We start from the raw sequence: 18,461 nt of genomic DNA on the forward strand, positions 1-18,461 counted from the left end.
ATATGTATAATAGAAATCTCAAATTCCAATTCAAATGTTCCAGGCAAAAAGCATATTGCAGTATTTAAATAACAGCTTAAAGTTATTCTTGGCATTGTTTTTATTCGTGATAAAGGAGTAAATTCACACCATTTTGGTTAATGGAGGCTGTCAGGCTGAGCACAAATAGGTTCCACTTATTTTAGTGTGAACGAGATTCAATATCTATCAAATCATTCTTTTAATTAGAATAAGACCCTTTTTTTTTATAAAATAAAAAAGATGTTGTGTTAAGGAGTGTAGTAAAAAAACGAAACCGCCAAACAGATTTGCACTTATCCATCCTTTGGGAATTCCTTTTGTTTATGCTTTTTTTTTTTATTGAAAAAAAAGAGCACTGAAAGAATTAATCTAGAAAAGTAAACAAAAATTTTATTTAGATCATAGCTATTTAATGGATCCCACACGAGTAAACAAAAAAAATGTAAATAAAAGTGTTTTACTGTATTTCTTTATTCATACAGACAGACAAAAAAAAAAAATATATATTTATATTTTTATATATATATATATACACACACACACAGGTTAATGGGTTGCAGATAGCTCACCATGAACAGAGATCATCCAGTCCTCTAATCATGTCTTAGAAAGACAGACAGACAGACAGACAAGCAAATAGACAGAATGATGAAAGGTCATGAGCAAGCCTCAAAATGTATTCAAAAACAAATTTATAAACATACTGTATGACCAGATAAAACTTTCTTTTCTTACAGAATGGATGGGCAGCAGCAGTCTATGCAGAACTTACTCTACATGCCATGTCTGTCCCCCATTGATTTTCATTTGTGTCATCTATGAGAACATGACTTTTTTTTCCTCGCAATTTAGAATTTATATCTCACAATTCTGTCTTTTTTCATAATTGCAAAATATATAGAATTATGAGATATAAAAGAATTGCTCTTTTTTTATGAACTACCCTTTAATAAGTAGAAGACATGTAGCTATGTATATATGTTAGGCAAGTTGTCCATAGAAACAGTAACTTGAACTACTGTACAAATCAAAAAAATATAATTTGATTTTGTCATTCTTTTTTGTAGAAGTAATAATCTTAGTAGAAGCATTAATCAATCTGTAAGCTAATAAATTAAAATAAAATAACTTTAAATAATACTTCATGTTCATGTATTCATCAATGTAAACGTGGGATAAGCTGGATAATGACAAGTCAGTGGTCATTATTGTAAAGTAAACATTATAATGCGATATTGACTGTCAGCCTGTATACAGTATCATCCTTCATACCAAAATATGGCAGGTAGATTTGTATTAGTCTGCAAGTCACCATGGAGAGATGCTTTGGGCTGCACACACAGGGGCGAGGGTGGGATAATGAATGTGTGTGAGCAATGGGGCTGTCACTCTGTTGAGATAAAGATGCTCTCAGGAAATGCGACCTGATGTCAACAGATGAAGAGAGGTGTATGTGTGTGAGGGCAAACACATATGTTGTTTGGCCCATTTTTCCATCCCTCTCGCTTGATTTACTTCTTGACATGATACTGCTGTTTTCCAGGCCATACCACGATAACTTACTGTCACTCTTTCCCTCATTCTCAAGATGTGTATCCCTGTGCTCTGTCTGCTCCTCTCAAACCCTCACAGTCTGTCCATTACTAACATTCACAATGGGAATACTAAATGAAATTAAAAGTTAAAGGGACAGTTCACTCAAGAATTTTAATTCTGCTGCCATCTTTTACTCGCATCCATGTAATTAAAGGGATAGTCTCAGTATTTATTTATTTATTTTATTTTTTCTGAGTTTGGTTCCTAACATTCTTTAAAATATCTTTTGAAGGAAATATATATTTGTACAGGAAAGAAATATAGGTTGGGTTTGTAAATTATGACAGTATTTTTATTTTTGGGTGAACAGACCCTTTAATAATAGCCACTTTTTAAAATATAATGAAAGTAAATTTGCTGAAAAAAAGCACCATAATGCACCATAACCAATGCTAAATTATTTATGAATTCCAAAGTTACTTTCAAATAATTGCTGTTCTTTTGAACTTTCTATTCATCAAAGAATCCTGAAGAGAGGTATCTTGGTTTCCATGAAAATATTAAGCATAATAATAAGAAATGTTTCTTGGGGACCAAATAAGCATATTAAAATGATTTCAGAAATGATCATGTGACACTATTGACTGAAATAATGGCTGCAGAAAATTCAGGTTTGTTATGAAAGAAATACATTACATAATATTAAAATAGAAAGTTGTTATTTTACATTGTAATAGTATTTCATACTATTACTGTTTTTACTGTATTTTTTATAAAATAATGCAGTCTTGGTGAACATGTATTTTAAATATCTTACAAACAGGGATGTGCACAGACATTTTGAGGGGCAGGGGCTCAAGTGAAATAAAGGGCACTTCTCATAATTAGTTTTTTTTTTTTTTTTTTTTTTTTTTTTTTTTACAAAATAGTATATATATATATATATATATATATATATATATATATATATATATATATATTAACGCAACTCTGACTTCCTTTAAAAAAAATTATTTAAAAAGTTAATTAATTTTATCTTCCTCTAACTCACGCAATTGTTTCATTTTCAAAAGATGTCTAAATAATCAGTTCACAGAAACCATGGTCTCCTTAGTATTCAAAGGAAACCATTCCACAATGTGCATGTTTTGAAAACATTTTCTATGCTACTAGTTTCAAGTATATATGAAGAGTTCAGATGCAAAAGCCTCTAAGTGCCATCTGAAATTTTCTTATGAGCTTTTTTTTTTTCAAGCTCGTATTTAAGTTCAGTAATTTAACTTAAATGACAATTAATAGGTAATGTTCATTGCCAGTAATGTGAAATAAGTGAACATAAACATACAAGCTTGATAAAAACGATCATTATTGATGGAAATTTCAGATGGCACTTAGAGGATTTTTCATCTGAACTCTTCATATTTAGAATAACCTAAATAACTGCATCAAACAGAGGGGCGTGTTTTACTAATAATTTGTTTATTTTTGCACAAGGCACTACATCGTTTTAATTATTTTGGAGTTATCAGAATACATAACACTTTAAAATTAAACTTACCAAAATAATTGAGTAGAAATTCAATAAAAGCCAATGTCATGTATGTATTTGTGGTGGTATGGAATACTATTTTATAAAGGTTGAGGAAATAAAAAAAGTTAAATTACTTAAATAGTTAATTTATAAATATTGTTATTTTTAAAGTTTAATGTTAACTTATTTCTACTCAGTTTTATTTATTAATGTACCAGATGCAGTTACTCAGATTTACTACATTTTTTAGTGTATCCTCCATCTGTTTGCATCTGTAGATTTCTTCTAAATTCACCAATTTAGATTTCTAAATTTCAGGGGGAAAGACTCTTGATGTAAGTCAATAACTGGGGACGTTCTGTATGCAAATTAGGCGTCAACTAGTTAAAATGCGCACTTTTGCATCTAATTGACAGGGAAATGCAGGTAAATAGGATAAACAAAATAACTAAAGCATATCACCTGGTGGTGATATATGCTTATTTTATTAACTTATTTTATTACATGGCTTGGTTGAATTCCAATGTAGAATGCGGTCTGTTATAACCAACAGACCGCTGTGCGGAGTATAACAGACCGTTGCCATGAAAAACAGAGCGTTGCTATGGACTCACAGGATTCTAACCGTAGAGACGGAGCGGACTATTTTCTTTAGCGGAAGCAATACAATCGGGTTTAACAATCGGGGGAGAGGGAGCGCTTCAGAACTCCTGACCTGATATTTAGATACTATATTTCAATAAATATATTTGTTTGACAGGGAAGCTGTGTGCAAACAGAAATATATATTATTTTTCAAAAATAAAAAAAAGCATCCCAGAAAAAAGGGCACTTTCTCTCCAGGAATAAAAAGGGCAGGTGCTCATGCCCCCTTTCATGTCTATGTGTGCACGTGCCTGCTTACAAACACTATAGTATATACACTAATTTCTTTAATGCATACAAATACAGTATAAATCACTGGTTAAACACATGCATATTCTTTAAAAAAACACTGATAGCTTAAGATAGACTGCTGCTCATTTGATGTGGCGCAAGAAGTGTGAGAGTAGAGAATGGCCCCTGAACTGCTGTCATTGCATCATCCTACCTTTCACCAACAGAAACACACACAACCACACAAACACACAAACAAGCAGCTGCAAACAACCATGAATGCTCATATAAAAATGCGATGACAGACAAGCAAAGTCCAGGTAGTTCACATGAGCTGTATCAACATATGTCTAAGTCCTGGGCACTAAGAAAAAGGCCACAATACAAATATACAAACAGACTGACTTTAGCAAAAATACTGAAAGATAGGGCTGCATAAAAAAATAAAAAAATAAATATTTATGACAGAAGTGTGATAATGTGTTTTTGAAATGCTTCAGCACTTTGATGGCAGTTTGAAAAATACGACAGCCAAAAATATGCCTACAGGAGGCAAAACAATGATTCGGTTAAAAGCCCTTTTAAAAGCCCTAAACTTTTTATATGACTAACTACTTGCTACTTTTCAGACTTGCAAATTTGCTGTCAACAGAATCAATCTCAAAACACTGCATGCTCTTTTGTGTGCTTCTCGCAATTACGAGAGAGAAAGAGTGAAAGAGAAAGTAAATTGATTTTCCACTCTTAGCAAGTGGGAGTCATTTATCTCGTTTTGGTACCTCTTGGCTGTCAGCGGACATTTGCACAGCTAGTGGCGCAGAATGTATAGGATCGAACTGCCTGAAAAAAGCTTGCATACGAGTTCTCAATTTTAACTCCTACCAGAGCTACTTAAACTACAGTACAACACAAATAATTAAATTCCTAACGAAACATGCATTAGACGTGAATGTTTTAATTCTCAAAATGTTTTTGATGTCTTGTTGCTCAGATTAGATACAGTGGTGGGGGTGGTCACAGCTTTTTACCTTCTAGCATTGTGGGAAATAAGAACCTGGCTACATTTCAATGGGCAGTACACAAGACCGCTCGGAGGGAACTAAAATGTTGTGATGCAAGAGCTCCTGCCTGATGTTCTCTTCTTTTGCAAAGAGAATTTTCTAATAAACTGGAGAAGTTTTTCTTGCCTGCAGAGATTGGTTTTCAGGTTAATTAAAGCATGTAGCACCTCCAATACACAAATTGCTCACAAGTTATTGGGAAAGTACAAATGGATATTAATATATTAATATGCTTTAGAAATATTTCAACGTTACTTCTTAAAAAATGAAGCTTGGATTTTCTACAAATTTCTAGTTGCAACCATAACTTTCCCTCCTTGACCCACAGCTCACAGACTTTGGCTTCCTTCTCCTCCATCAGACAAGCAGCATTGTGTTGTTCTTTGATCTGCCTACTTCATCTTTCTCCTTTTTTTCCCATCTTGGCTATCCTTATTTTTCCAAAGGCTGGAAGATTCCAGAAGTGAATTATTCAGATCGGAGGCATGAGAATGTTTAAGAAGTAAGATCCAGATCCAGTTTTTAAAGGAATCTTCTCTCACACCTGGCACCATTCCACTAACAACCTGAACTTGAAGTGCTCTCTGTTATCTGTAAATGGCATTTGCGGTATATCTGGAAATGTGATAACATACTTGCTGGAAAAGAGTCTGGATGATTCCTGCTTTGGACACATCTGAGGAAAATATTTGATATCTTAACAGTTGACATGGAAGGGCCATTGAATCTCTTGCTTTAATAAATCACATAGTGCTACTGATTCTGCTTATGGATCAGTCGGCTAGCTGTCTGCATAGTGTAACATATGCCAGATATTATGGTATCTAAAGAAGCCGTTTTCAAAGCAATCACTACAGCTATTTAGATTAGCATTTAAAGAAAAACACCGTCCATCCTCTCATAACTCCTGGGGATAGATAAAAAAGAAAGTAGGAGGAAGAAGGGGAAAACAAAAAGAAAAGGCCATTTGAAATGCAAAATGTCTCTAGCTTAAGAGGAAATAATACAGTACAGAGTTCCCAAATTCACATTCGTGTAGGCCAGCCCGTCTCTAAGGAACTGTGTTCAAGGCTTCTGTTCCATTTCTGCTGATGGTGATACGTCTGATCATTACGTCTCCGATGGACAAAATAAGAACCACTGAAGACAATCCCATCTAAGCCAACACTAAACTATGTTTTAGAGGACTATAACAAAGCAGCTGCACAGCAGATATGTACAAGTGCATATGCAGTGAACATTCAAGTACTCTGAGAAATCGAAAAGGAATAAAAAAATGTTTAAATAATTTCTAAATGTCCCCGAATATATATTTTAAATCACAGAAAATCAAAAACAATGATTGAGATCTAAGGTCTTCCAATAGCAGAAATATGACTGTGGTTCTGATAATTCATAGCAATAAAATCTTTAAGGGATCGTTTTGTTCAAATTAAGAGTTGCTACTCTTTCTTAGCCACAGAGGAAAGACTAGATAAATTCTTCATGTACTGGCATTGTCAGCAGGTTTCTTGACACTGTTTTAACCAGCAGATTCAAGCCACGGGAAGCTGCTTGTTTCTAATTTCTAATTTCTATCATCATGTTCCTAAACTGTAGGCGTAACACTGTCCTTTTCCTGAACTTAAAGGAAAAATTCAAGAGTCCTAAGGAGGTCAGAGGTCTGAAGTATATATACTTTATAGTACTGATTTGACCTTATAGCTTGTGCACAATAAGTGATCTGGCTATTCAGGATAAGATATTTTAAAACGTGAAATACATAAACATTACTAAATTATCATGATGACTTACTGAATCAGCAATACATTTAATAATAATTGATACATTTGTCCTCTTTTAGTACACTGGTCCAGCTAATGCACAAACAAAGAGGAGATGGCTCTTTTTTCAATTAATAGCTGCCATTTTACAATTTCTCCCATTCATTTCTTACTCTTATTATCTCTTATATAAACATAACTATCACCAAATGAATTCATTAATTAGCCTAGAACACAAAAGTGGTTGGGAGTGTATTCTGTCAATTTGTTCTCACACACAGGCATAAACACATTTACTATTTGTGGTCTGGGGTTTAGTTAGCGGTCATCTGCAACAGGAAGCATCTGGCACCCTGAGGATCTTCCATACTGAAAAGTCTGATACATTTTTAAAAAGGCCAAAGCAGAGCTAGAGGCAGTGCAGCATGCTGCATCTATATCTTTTCCTCCTCACTCTGTCTTTCTCTTGCTCTCAAATCCAGTGATGCCATCTTATTCTTATCAGAGCTGCTCTCTGAAGCAATTTCAGTTTCCCACTCATGTTGCTATCTGTTTTCTTACTGTTCTTTCCCTCTGTGTCAAATCCATCCCGAACCGTCTCAGACTGCTGTTCTAGATAGTACAGGTTAGATGAAGGTTTTATTTCAGAGAGGAAAGATGTGTTATCTAAAGGCAAATGGATGGTTAGAACAGCAAGAGCGGTCAAAAGCAGGTGGCCACATACTTTCTCTGTGGTGGTGACCGTAACTCTGAATGGAAAACAGATTTGTTGACCTAAATTATAGCTCGAATTCCTTTTCTACAAGGTTTTTCTGTTAGTTCGTGGGAAAGGGCACGTATTAAACCAAAAGCATTTTGCAGTGTAGACTTCCCTACTTTCTCTCTTAAGAGTTTTGGTCAGAAATATATATATATATATATATATACACACACATTTACATTTAGTCATTTAGCAGACGCTTTTATCCAAATCGACTTACAAATGAGGACAATGGAAGCAATCAAAATCAACAAAAGAGTAATGATATACAAGTGCCATAACAAGTCTCAGTTAGCTTAATGCAGTACACATAGCAAGGGCTTTTAAATAATATAATAAATAAAAAGAAAACATAGAATAGAAAAAGAATAGAGCAAGCTAGTGTTAGAGGTATTTTTTTTTTTTTTTGCTTTTGTTAATAGTATAATACATGGAAAGAAAACAGACAGAATACAAAAAGATTAGAAAGCTATTTAGAGACTATATATAAGAATAGAATTAGAATAGTGAGTGCTAAAGTTAGAGGGTCAAATAAAGATGGAATATAGATGTGTTTGTAGCCGATTCTTGAAGATGGAAGATTCCTATATATATATATATATATATATTCCTTCCTACTGGATTTCAGAGGACACTGGACACTTGTTATTACTTCAACTATTGGCACTCAGAAACATTTCTCAAGGTTAAAACCTCATTTTTAGACTGGATATGGTCAGGTATTTTGTTTATTTTCACTTCACCAATTAAAAGTGTTCTGGAAAAAATTAAACCTGGATCAACTGTTGCCAGTCGCCACATCATCTCACAGACTGACAGTACTATTGTTAGTGTTAACTAATACTAAAATGATTAAAAATACATAATGATAAAAAAAATAATAATGACAAAAGCAATATTCAAAATATTAATAAATACTATAATAGTGTATAAATAATACTAAAATAACTAACATTCCGTCTAGAATGCTGTGAACACAGACAAACAGGATAAGAGAAAGGGTGAAATGTTCCAATGATGTATATATATATATATATATATATATATATATATATATATATATATATATATATATCTTGGAATGGCGCTGGTCCAATAAAATTAAAGGACCAAACCTAAGTGTTCCCGTTCAAATATACAGAAGCACAGTGTTCTAAGTTAAATAAGCATAAAGGAATAACTGATTTTTTAACAATATTCATGTTGTTTTAGAAAACAATATCAGTCTCGAAATGAAAAAAATGCTTTAGAGGATAATGTTTAATAGATGTGAGGACAGTAACATGATCAGTGGTGGAAGTGTTGGTTCCATGTGCGCAGCTGTTAATGTGTATGCCTGTCCATTAGGATTAGTATCCAATCAGTTTCATTGCAGCTTTCCTCTGCATTAATCTAGGATGAGACCACTCTCAGTCAAGCTTTCTGCTTTGCAGAGCAATTTACGTCTCTTCATCACAGCACTATCAATGATACATTTCAAGCCGCAGAAACACTGAGGTTTTTCAAGTACTGTTCAGTGGGTGATGTCACTCATTAAACAACTATAGAGATATGAGGTAGTGTTTAAATAATGTCATCGGACATACAGAAAGGCCAATGATACAGTGTTTAAAAAAAAATGTGGAAAAAATGGCTGCTGTGGAAAAATAAAATGGCTCTTGTTTTATCTCCTGCACTGCACAGCAAAGACCTTGTTGCTGTCTTGGTACGAGGAATGGTCTTTGACTCATATACAGTAGAAGGTTTTCTCAAATTAAAAGAAACCACTTTTGCTGCCTTTTTCTCCCTTTAGCATGAAACATATATTTCAGGTGTGACATATTTCAGACCATCATTGGAAGTTACTCCAGGGTGCAATAATAATTACAAGACTGAAAAAAATGAGGAAAGGCTGAGTCTGCTATGCTAAATTAAAGATAATGAAGAAACAGCTGTCAAAGTGTTTGGTCTGTGTTTCCCAGGGTGTCCACTAGTAGTCTCACTTCCCCATAGTCACCCCACTGCAGGCACTACATTTCCCACAAGCCTTTGTCCCATTCATCACTGTTAATTGCACACCTGTTAATTGCACTCAGCTGTCTCAACTTTCATCGTTTGCACCTGTCCATATAAACCAGCCTGTCTCCACCTGTTTGATGGAGTCCTTGTTTTCCGTCACCCGGCTTTCTTGTGTTCATGTTTCTTGTTTTTTGGACTGCTTTCATTGTTTTTGACCTCCTGCCTGTTTTGGATTTTGATTTTGGATTTCCCATTAAACACTGCTATTGGATCTCTCGTTTCCTGTGTGCATTCGTAACAACAACAGGATATGAAGTGTAACCTTTAAGATATTTTGACTAGTTCAAAGGTCAACATGGCAATTTCTCTCAACAATCTTAAAATTTTGTCAATAGCCCAAAGGTATGAATCACACATCATCAAACAAGCTTTTAGTTTATACCTTGGATTATATAATGCATGTTAAAAGCAGATCAATTGATTTTACGGTTACTAAGCCTCAGATTACTTTGCAGTGCAGCCAGGAGCAAACTCTAATTACATCAAATGGTAAATCATCCAAATTATTGAATTTGTATTGATATTTACATTTTAAGGCCTATACTCAATCATAGCACAATTAAATCACTGTAAAGAGAAAAAAAAAAAGAAATCACCAGAAATCACCACAAAAAATACAGTGACAATATTTAAGATGCAAACATATATGTGATATTCACTCACCTAAAGGATTATTAGGAGCACCTGTTCAATTTCTCATTAATGCAATTATCTAATCAACCAATCACATGGCAGTTGCTTCAATGCATTTAGGAGTGTGGTCCTGGTCAAGACAATCTTCTGAACTCCAAACTGAATGTCAGAATGGGAAAGAAAGGTGATTTAAGCAATTTTGAGTGTGGCATGGTTGTTGGTGCCAGACGGACCGGTCTGAGTATTTCACAATCTGCTCAGTTACTGGGATTTTCACTCACAACCATTTCTAGGTTTTACAAAGAATGGTGTGAAAAGGGAAAAACATCCAGTATGCGGCAGTCCTGTGGGCGAAAATGCCTTGTTGATGCTAGAGGTCAGAGGAGAATGGGCCGACTGATTCAAACTGATAGAAAAGCAACTTTGACTGAAATAACCACTCGTTACAACCGAGGTATGCAGCAAAGCATTTGTGAAGCCACAACACGCACAACCTTGAGGCGGATGGGCTACAACAGCAGAAGACCCCACCGGGTACCACTCATCTCCACTACAAATAGGAAAAAGAGGCTACTATTTGCACAAGCTCACCAAAATTGGACAGTTGAAGACTGGAAAAATGTTGCCTGGTCTGATGAGTCTCGATTTCTGTTGAGACATTCAGATGGTAGAGTCAGAATTTGGTGTAAACAGAATGAGAACATGGATCCATCATGCCTTGTTACCACTGTGCAGGCTGGTGGTGGTGGTGTAATGGTGTGGGGGATGTTTTCTTGGCACATTTTAGGCCCCTTAGTGCCAATTGGGCATCGTTTAAATGCCACGGCCTACCTGAGCATTGTTTCTGACCATGTCCATCCCTTTATGACCACCATGTACCCATCCTCTGATGGCTACTTCCAGCAGGATAATGCACCATGTCACAAAGCTCGAATCATTTCAAATTGGTTTCTTGAACATGACAATGAGTTCACTGTACTAAAATGGCCCCCACAGTCACCAGATCTCAACCCAATAGAGCATCTTTGGGATGTGGTGGAACGGGAGCTTTGTGCTCTGGATGTGCATCCCACAAATCTCCATCAACTGCAAGATGCTATTCTATCAATATGGGCCAACATTTCTAAAGAATGCTTTCAGCACCTTGTTGAATCAATGCCACGTAGAATTAAGGCAGTTCTGAAGGTGAAAGGGGGTCAAACACAGTATTAGTATGGTGTTCCTAATAATCCTTTAGGTGAGTGTACGTATAATGCTAGCTATTTGAACCTTTTCTTTTCTTTTAAATGTACTGATAATCACCAATATAATACAGGTGTCACAATAGAAAGCCACATGATGAATCAGAGCTGCCAGTGAACAAAATAAAAGTTAACAAGATTAAAGAAAATGTAGTACAAAAAAAAAACCTTGTACATTACCGATAACAAAAGTAAAAAGAAACAAAACTGTATATATTGAGAGAGACTTCTGAGAATGAACTTTTACGGTTTTTCATTGTAAATTGTATAGTAATTATCTGCTTTTTACTTCCAAAAAAGTATAAACATTTCTTATACCATAAAAGAGACTAAAACTGGTGTGACAGTTTTCATGAACAGTCTGGAAAACTGCTGACAAGTCAACTACACAGCACCTCAAACAAAACTTTCAATATCTTTTTGTTGTTGTTGTTGTTCTTTAACATTTGAATACTGAGCAGTAAATATAATGTGTAAAGTGTTGTCAACATCAGTTTTCCATGCCCATAACTCATTCCCCCATCATAAATACAAGCAGCAGGTGTAGACATCAAAGACAAACTAAATAAGAAACAGCTGTAATACACAACATAGCAACACAGCAACAGATGCACATAGTTCATATTAATGTTCAACACCTCATGACTGACAAATCTACTATGTTAGCAAGTGGCAAATTGTCTGACAAGAAGCTTTAAACATCTGACAAAACTAAACCTCATAACATAGTTAATTTCTGGTTTTGTTGCCAGCATGCCAGCATTTTACTAGGTTATGCAATATTCTCATAACAAAGACACATACAGAGAAATTTGGTGCCAGACAGGGCATTAATTAAAAGGGATCATTTAAAAACATATTTACATATGACCTACATCTCTGACACTAATACCCCCCCAACAATCTGGATACATTATTGGAGTCCACAGAGAAATAGTACAGGACTGTTTCCACACAGCATCAGAATGTGCATACTAAAAACTCAGCATTTATAACAGTACATTCTTTTCTCTGCACTTCTGCTGATTGCTGCATCAAATCTCTCATGGAGACTCATGCTGATGTCACTGCATTTAAGAGTGCAAGAAAGGCAACAGACAAAACCCCTGTCCTCTGAAAATTCCACAGTACGTGACAGATCATATCAATAAAGACCTCTATATACAGCCCAAGCTGTGCAGAGGTGAACATGAAAGAATGATTTGGTAAAACTCATGTAGCACTAATTGTGTATTTCTAGTCTGGAGTGTAAATCTTTCTGACTTCCCTACATAAATGTCACTGTTGTCATGGAATGATAATGAAATATGTAGAAAGATTATAGAAAGGAGTCACTTGCGCTTCAGCCTGGTTGGTGCTCACAGAACAGGACACAAAATTAAAGAGAGAAAAACCAAGGTCTAGCTCGGACCAAGGAAACAGAACCGGAGCACACAGCGTTTAATAATTTATTAATAAAAACTGACTAACGTTTCGACGCTCATGCGTCTTCTTCAGAGTCAAACAATGAATGGCAACATACAGATTTTATAGCACTGAAGTTCAAATCATTGGCCACAAGCCTAGATGGGTGTGGTACATCAATTAATTAATCATAATTAGGCACTCAGGTGTAAACCAGTGTGAATTACAAAAAGCATGAGAGACCCAGTTCCTCATTCAGACCATTAGGTTCCACTGTGTTGAAAATACACACAAAAAAGAGTGAAAATCCAGAATGCCTGGATTCACACAACCATGAGCCCTTCACTTAAATCTACGTGGTTGCCAGTTCCTCCTGTGGGTTTTTATAGATGTGGACATTGTACCCATTGCTCTAATTCAAATGATACTAAGCAATTTTTCCATCCTCAGTCAGGTAAAAAATACAAGATTAACTCCTTTATTAATTGTAATACCACCCATGTGATTTATATGTTGAAATGTCCATGTGGTTTAGTGTATGTAGGTCAGACGAAACGCCCCCTTAAATTACGCATTGCAGAACATAAAGCAGCAATTCGGAACCGTAATATGGACTATGCAATTGCGAGACATTATGTACAAGCTAATCACAGCTCTAATGCGTCCTTAAAATTTTTGGGGATTGAAAGAATTCTACCCTCCCAACGAAGCGGCGATATAGTCAAGTACCTACTACAAAGAGAGGCGTTCTGGATTTTCACTCTTAACACAGTGGAACCTAATGGTCTGAATGAGGAACTGGGTCTCTCATGCTTTTTGTAATTCACACTGGTTTACACCTGAGTGCCTAATTATGATTAATTAATTGATGTACCACACCCATCTAGGCTTGTGGCCAATGATTTGAACTTCAGTGCTATAAAATCTGTATGTTGCCATTCATTGTTTGACTCTGAAGAAGACGCATGAGCGTCGAAACGTTAGTCAGTTTTTATTAATAAATTATTAAACGCTGTGTGCTCCGGTTCTGTTTCCTTGGTCCGATGTAGAAAGACTATGTTTTGAAAGTTGCACAAGTGTCTTTTTATCGCATAAAAAAAGAAAAGAATTCAGAAAAAAAAGAAAGAAAAAAAGGCCAAAAGCAGACGCAAAAAAAGGGTTTAAACTCCTCCATTAAGCATTTGTGTAGACCTCTTTTATAAGCTATTCTAAAGCTTGAATCTGCAGCTTTATTATAAGGAAATAAAGCTGAAATAAAATAAAACATAAATATTAGTTAAAAAAAAAAAATCTTAAGGCCTGTTCTCACAAACGACAGACAATTTAAAAAACTGTTTAGAACTCTTTTCCAAGCTTCTTTATGGACTGAAGAAAGGAGGATTGGGGCAGAAGAATGTGTAAATATTCTGTATTCATTATCAGTATTTATTATACAGAAGGCAAACAATACCCAGATGACACACTGCATCTGTTGAGATTCTGAAGTGTGCAACCAGCAGGCCATCTACTATCCCATGAGTCTATAAAAGCTGCAGAGCTTCAAATTTGGAAAAAATGATATAAAAAAACCGTGTTATGGGAATTTGGATGAAACCAGAGTACCCATGTGGCTTTTACTGGTCCAGGACACAATGTGAAGACATTATATGCCTGGATGGATCCCATCAATTGAACTGAACATTTGTTCAAAAGATCAACCACAAGAACATGCTTACAACCCAGCAGTGTCCTTACATTTGCATGCATATACACAAGCCAGCACACATAAAGAAGTGCTTGTTTGTGAAAGAAGTGCAAGACTGCATTTATTTGATTAAAAATACAGTTAAAACAGTAATATTGTAAAATGTAATTGCTGTGATGGCAAAGGTGAATTTTCAGCAGCCATTACTCCAGTCTTCAGTGTCACAAGATCCCTCAGAAAATCATTCTAATATGCTGATTAGGTGCTCCAGAAACATTCCTGTTATATCTGTTGAAAACTGTTGTGCTGCTTAATATTTTTGTGGAAAATGTGATACTTTCTTTGAAAAGTTTGAAATAGACATTTAAGTTAATGAAGTTAATGATGCATTAATTAACAATGAGTTAATAATAAAATGAAGAATACATTTAAGAATTCTTATCATTGAATACATTTATCCTTTCTGGATAAATGTATGAATTTCTTTAAAAAAAAAAAAATAAAAATAAATCTTACTGACAAACATTCTTGCTCTCTTCCATGCAATGAATGTACATGGGGAACAGAAATTGATGGTCCGCAAAAGTCATATGTACTGTGAATAAATCATCATTCTTTGAAAATCTTGCTTGACAGTTGTGGTCATCGTTCACTTTCATTGTACACTCTTAAAAATAATGGTTCTTTATTGGCTTCTGGTTCCATAAAGAACCTATAACATTCATGGAAATTTCTTTGAGGAACCCAAAATGTTCTTATATATCAGAGAAAAGAGAAAGTCTTGTGGCCAAGATAAACTGTTGCTACATCTACTTGGTCACATCCATTGGACCCTCAGGGATTTCCTCACATGAAAACACAATAACATTCAAAGTCCGGTCAACTTTTGTGATTCTGATACAAATCTAAGTTTCAGTTTATGAAAACAGGAGATCCAGGGAAAAGCCAATATACAACTACAATTTGCTTGTCAGATGACTTTCCTTTGAGCAGTTCTTTTTTTCCACATTTGAGGAATACATCTAAAGGGCAGGAGCAGGCTGCAAATGTTATCAGCCATTGTTTCCATCTCCGTTCTGTGAGAAATGTCCTTCAGCAGAAAACAATGGACAAGGACTCGCCCCCACAGAACCTCAAATGTGAACCCCCAAGAGACCTCACTATGCCAAATTCCATAACCTCCACAACGAGCTCTCTCATGCCCACCACTTCAGACATCCAAGAAACTAAGAAACATACAATACAATAGTCAAGAGACTATCTGGTGGATTCAAAGTACCTCAATATGTCTTTCTAGAGATTGTTTCCACTAAGGGCCTGTTTCAGAGCTCTACCAGATCATGGAATTACAGTCACTGGTGCAAAAAAGCCCACATGATTGATCACAAGAGCAAAAACATGACCATTTATCTCTCCAGTAAATGTCTCCTCGGTTTACTAGATGCTACTTCAATGGTCCACAGATGGGAATAATCAAATAAATAAATGAACACATAAATAAACATACATAAAATATACATAATATACAAATGTATAACTTAAAGCAACAAATGAATAAATAAATTGGCCTTCATCAAAATAAATGATGTGATGGCTTCTGGCCAGCTGTTATGGATAAAAAACAAAAACAAAACATTTTTTTTAAAAGGGTTTGACCTTAAACAACACAGGACCAGCAAAATCACATAGAAAGGCTTGATATTAAGCATGTTGATGTGCGCGGTCTCGCTCTCCTCTGGTCAACATTTGTGCGGGCACGCTTTTCCAAGAGAAATGCTCGTATGGGGAGTTCCACAATCGTATACGTCTTTAGATCCACGATCAAAAAAAACTTGTACCAACCCGGAAGTAAGATTTTCAGCACAAAAATTCTCTGTCATTCGTCCAAATTATTATTACTTTTTTAACTTTGGCCATAGTTAGCATGAGACTCCATCTCTTTAACACTGTGAACAACTCTGCATACACGAAACACCATTGTAGCCCCCGTTTAAAAAGTGATTTCTGTTAAATAAAACATCTCCTTTTGAAGTGGACTTTGAGCTTTGTAACTTGCAGATCTTTTTTATGCTCAACCAACAACATTACAGACTAACTAAAGTTGAAAAAGTGAAAAAAAGAAAGAAAAAAAACATAATAAGACCCCTTTAAGAGAGAGTGATTTCCTTTACAGGTCGGTCCCCACTTTTGACACCTGTGTGTTTTATCAAACCCTAATTATCAGTGAAGAATCAATATGGACTTTACAGTTAAAAAATAAATAATAATAATAATTATTATTATATAATTTATCTTTATGTAAACGTTTGAAAAACCTGTTAAAACTTATTTATGCTTGTTTTGATAGAGAGGATTTACTAAAATCCCCAAACCATGGGGTAGGCCTACATGCCTTAATTAAGGGAATATGACACCCCCCCCCCCCCCCCCCCACATATGCTCAATAATCTGCACACTGGAGGAACTGACCGTCTATAATGATATCTTTTTTTTGTTCTTCTTCTTTTTTTGTCAGGTGAACAGGTGAATAATATTTGGACTCTCCAATGCATATCCGTTTTATTTCTGTAGAAACTGATTGAACAGTAAGCAATTCGTGTTGCTACAGTCAATTTACAGTTAAGAAAATGCATTGTTAAATTAATCAACCTAAATGTGTTAAGTATAAATGCATGCGCAGTGACCGTAGCATTTGATTCTGTTGCGCCTGAAACAAGCAGGAAAGCGCGCTGCATGCGAATTAAAGAGGAGCCTTTCTACATGGCAGCTGGAATATCACAGAGATCTCGACCAGCTGAGCTCACCGTTTCTGGGTCGCTGCAAATGAGCCAGACAGCATCGCGAAATAGCCGAGCCTGAGCTACTGAGCAGCACTGCGGACGCGCAAGCTCTAGCAGCCCAGCGTCACGAGCGCAGTGCTGCACTACGGCACGGGTAAACGAATCGCTCCCTCCTCGCGGGTCTCTGCCAGATTGACACGCTGCTTGACATTACGACAACCCAGCGGGGAGGTAAACTGAAACTGCACAGCCAAGCGCGAGATGAGATGATTTGTGCTACGAGACATGGGCTGCCCGCCTAGACAGCATTTAGGTGTCTATGATGGCCAGAAATGCTGTCAAGATGGCAAGACCTACTATAAAAACAACCAAGGTCTGCAATCAAAGATGTAGTCCAATCTTATAATATTGTATTATTACTAGAAAAACAGCACATAATACCAAGAACTGCCTCAAATGCTCAACAAGAAATGAAAAGGGTGGTTTTAAGGGATGGTGGGTGGGATTTATAGAGGTGTGCTGCATTTTCCAAAGGTAAACAAGAGAAAAGTTGAATAATGGAGCTGACATACATGGAATGTATCATCTCACATCACTTACCTCAGTCTCTGGGGGGCACTGCAGAGGTGAGGCAGACCTTCAAGGAAATCCAGCACAAGGAGGAAGCCGCAACCAGCTGCAACGGCGGTAGAGGCACTCCTCACTCCCCTACAAACACATACACACACACAGACTCTGCCTCGGAGGCTGGGATATGGTTGTTACTGAGGTTTGTGGAAGGGGACGGCAGAATGCTCTCATAACAAGCGCTATATTGTGAGTCTGAACACACCCCCTACCGCAGAGCTCATCCAATGACAGTCAGAGGGTCAGACACAAAAACACACACAGCAGCAGCCAACACCCCCCATCTAGCTTCTCCATCACATTCAAATGCTTGAGGATTAAAGTAGAACAGCTGGCTGATAAAAGATTAAACTGGTGTTTAAGCACTTTGCCTATATGTGTTCTACTTGAGCTCTGCCTCAAGTGCTGACATCTTCTGTGTGTGAGCCTGGAGTGTATCGCATGTCACTGACACTGAGGTAGGCTTGGAGTGGTAAAGTGATTTAA

The 18,461-nt window shown here is 36.1% G+C and overlaps 1 protein-coding gene across 3 annotated transcripts in view; it reads right to left on the reverse strand.

Annotated features, from left to right (window-relative positions):
* LOC132151833 (KN motif and ankyrin repeat domain-containing protein 4-like) overlaps nucleotides 1-18,114 on the reverse strand; it is a 64,353-nt gene extending 46,239 nt beyond the window's left edge. For 2 of the 3 annotated variants that reach the window (XM_059560244.1, XM_059560240.1), the window contains exon 1: nucleotides 17,949-18,114. The gene's annotated coding sequence lies outside the window, so the exon portion shown is untranslated. Of the gene's footprint in view, nucleotides 1-17,372; nucleotides 17,527-17,948 lie in introns of those variants that run through there. The other variant, XM_059560241.1, reaches the window with a different exon arrangement.
* Between the last annotated feature and the right edge of the window lie 347 nt (nucleotides 18,115-18,461).

Source organism: Carassius carassius, chromosome 10, assembly GCF_963082965.1.
Source record: "Carassius carassius chromosome 10, fCarCar2.1, whole genome shotgun sequence".
In the NCBI taxonomy this organism is placed as follows: domain Eukaryota; kingdom Metazoa; phylum Chordata; class Actinopteri; order Cypriniformes; family Cyprinidae; genus Carassius; species Carassius carassius.